The 2,542-nt window shown below is 37.9% G+C and overlaps 1 non-coding gene across 1 annotated transcript; it reads right to left on the reverse strand.

Annotated features, from left to right (window-relative positions):
- Positions 1 to 2,070: 2,070 nt before the first annotated feature.
- Positions 2,071 to 2,229, reverse strand: LOC118910048 (U1 spliceosomal RNA). Its single transcript, XR_005023814.2, has one exon. It is a non-coding gene; the product is annotated as a U1 spliceosomal RNA (small nuclear RNA).
- Between the last annotated feature and the right edge of the window lie 313 nt (positions 2,230 to 2,542).

The raw sequence follows: 2,542 nt of genomic DNA on the forward strand, positions 1-2,542 counted from the left end.
CTATTAAATCTATGTAACTACTTCTGCATATTCTTTGTTTCTATCAAAGGCAATCCCTCTACTTTGTGCTTTGTATCCCATCTGCTGTTGACTTCTCAAGGGCTTTTCACTGGCCATTGTTCTTTCTCTGTTCTGCACCAACAATTCTCCTTTTAGCATGGAATATTCTCTCTGTCTATAAAACATATTCCTGTATTTCCCTTGATCTCATGTCTCTTCTTTGCAATACCACCCAATTTTTCTAATCCCATTCATTGTAAAATCTCTTTAAAAGATTTGTTCATAGCTGTTGTCTCTATTTCCTCACAGCCCATTCTTTCTATTCAAACTACCACAATTGGGATTCTGTCTTTAATACTGCAAGAACTTTTCTAAGTCCAGTGGCCAATTTTTAATCATCATCTTAATAGATCTCTCATAAACATCTGACACAATTGACTACTACTTATTCTTGAAACTACTTCTTTTTTGGTGTCTAGGACACCATATTTCCTTCATAACTAGTGGCTGTTCATTCTTAATCTGCTTTGCTGGCTCCTTTCCTCTGCCCTACTTATAAATGTAGAAATGCCCAAGGACTCAGTCCTAGCCCACCTTTTCTTCTCTCCCTATACTTTGTCTCTAAGTGGTTTTATCTAGTCCCATGACTTTCAACACTGCCTATATGCCAATGACTCCAAAATTCGTATCTCCAACTCTGACTTCTCTAAACTCAAGATTTATAACTGTTAACTTGAAATCTCCATTTTAATATCTAATAGGCATCTCAAACTTCACATATCCAAAGTAGTTTATTTATCAAGAAAGGAGTGGATTTGCTATAAGCCATCTATAATTTCTCACCCAATAAAATATATTTGCAAAATTCTTGGCCTAGGTAAGAGCTCCAGTCTGTGACTGAAGAACCAGTTTCATAAAGAATCCTTGATTTTTCTTAATCTTATTAATGTTGTGGGTTCAAGCTCTTTTGGTTGCAAGGAACAGAGGTCCACTCAGGCTAATTAAAGTCCAGGGAGGGCAATTTGAGGGATAAAAGAAGGTGTCAGTCAAATCCAAATAAAAGAAAATAAATAAAGGTAGCGAGGACACATTGGAACTGTTAACTAAAGTACCATCCGGGATAGGAGGATTCTTTCTTAGGGGTGGATTCTCTCTCATCATTTCTCTGCTTGTCCCTTTGAATCTGCTCTATTCTTTCCTCTCTTCTGGTAATATCTGGTTACTCATCTTACACATAGTTCCTAACGACTATCCCACCAACCAAATCAACCTAATGGCCAGAGGTGGTTTTCCTATGAAAAAGCCAATGTGGTAAAGTACTGATAAATGTTTAATAACTAGCTCTTGGGGTGGGGGAGAGGGAAAATGTCCTGATTTGTCACATTTGCCAATTTCTGTGGTTTGAATATTCCCACCATGGCTGATTTCAAGCTACCAACATGACATCAATGAACTTGCAAAATTCCTGAAAATTTAATATTTGTCTTTCACAAATGGGTATGGATTGGTTCTAGTATAGCACTCATTAAAGAGCTAAAACTTCACAGCTCCCCACTTGCATGAGTGCCTTCCAAGGCCTTGTGCCTAGTTTTTAATTTCATGTTCTTTTTCAAATTCTTCTGCCTCACCCCAATGATATTAACTGCGTGCTGCAGGAAACCTGGATCTGCCTTGCTAATAACCTTTCAGCTCAGTTCCTATAACTAAGTTGCAATTTCCCTTTGTGATTTTTTACTTAAACTACCAAGAAAGGAAATTCTTAGCTTAGCTCACCTCTTCTAGGGCTCACCTTTTTAAGCCAGGCCATGTTGTAGGTCAAGTTATAAATCTATGGCTAAATTGCCCTGGTTTATGAGTCCATCTCTGGTCTAAACAACTGTAGCTAGGAAGGTGGAGTGGTGTACTTCACTGTCAACAAGGGCTGTGTGTGGGCCCATTTCCTTTAGAAGACTGTGTCAATGAAACATGTTTTACCTAGAGATGTCAAGTGTTCTGAGGGTCCTAGCTATCAACACAAATAAGACTTTTAGTACAATAAGGCACAGTTAGTCTTTTTTTTTTCTTTTTTTTTTAAGCACGAATGCTGTCTCTCACTACCACAAATTATGCAGTCAAGTTTCCCACATTTGGGGAAATCACAGGGGTCAGCACATCCGGAGTGCAATGGATAAGCCTCGCCCTGGGAAAACCACCTTCGTGTTCATGATATCTCCCCTGCCAGGTAAGTATCACAGTTAGTCTTTTATATAATAGTTGAAAGCCAAAATGATCAGCTTGCCTTCTGAATAAAACCATGAGGAGTATCTTCTAATCTAGAGACCAGACACTCATTACTTTTTGATCTAGACTATGCTAAGAGTTATTGAAATAAATAAGCAGATAAATGATATAAGGTTTATGGTCTTGATCAAAATTAAGAAATGACAACCTGGAAATTCCAAGTGGAGACAGTATACATGTTAGCATCTATAGAAACTGAGTCTCTCTGTATTTGTATGAACCAACTCACACAGATGGATCAGTAGAAATGAAGACAGATGGT

The sequence above is a fragment of the Manis pentadactyla genome, chromosome X, assembly GCF_030020395.1.
Source record: "Manis pentadactyla isolate mManPen7 chromosome X, mManPen7.hap1, whole genome shotgun sequence".
Classification (NCBI taxonomy): Eukaryota; Metazoa; Chordata; class Mammalia; order Pholidota; family Manidae; genus Manis; species Manis pentadactyla.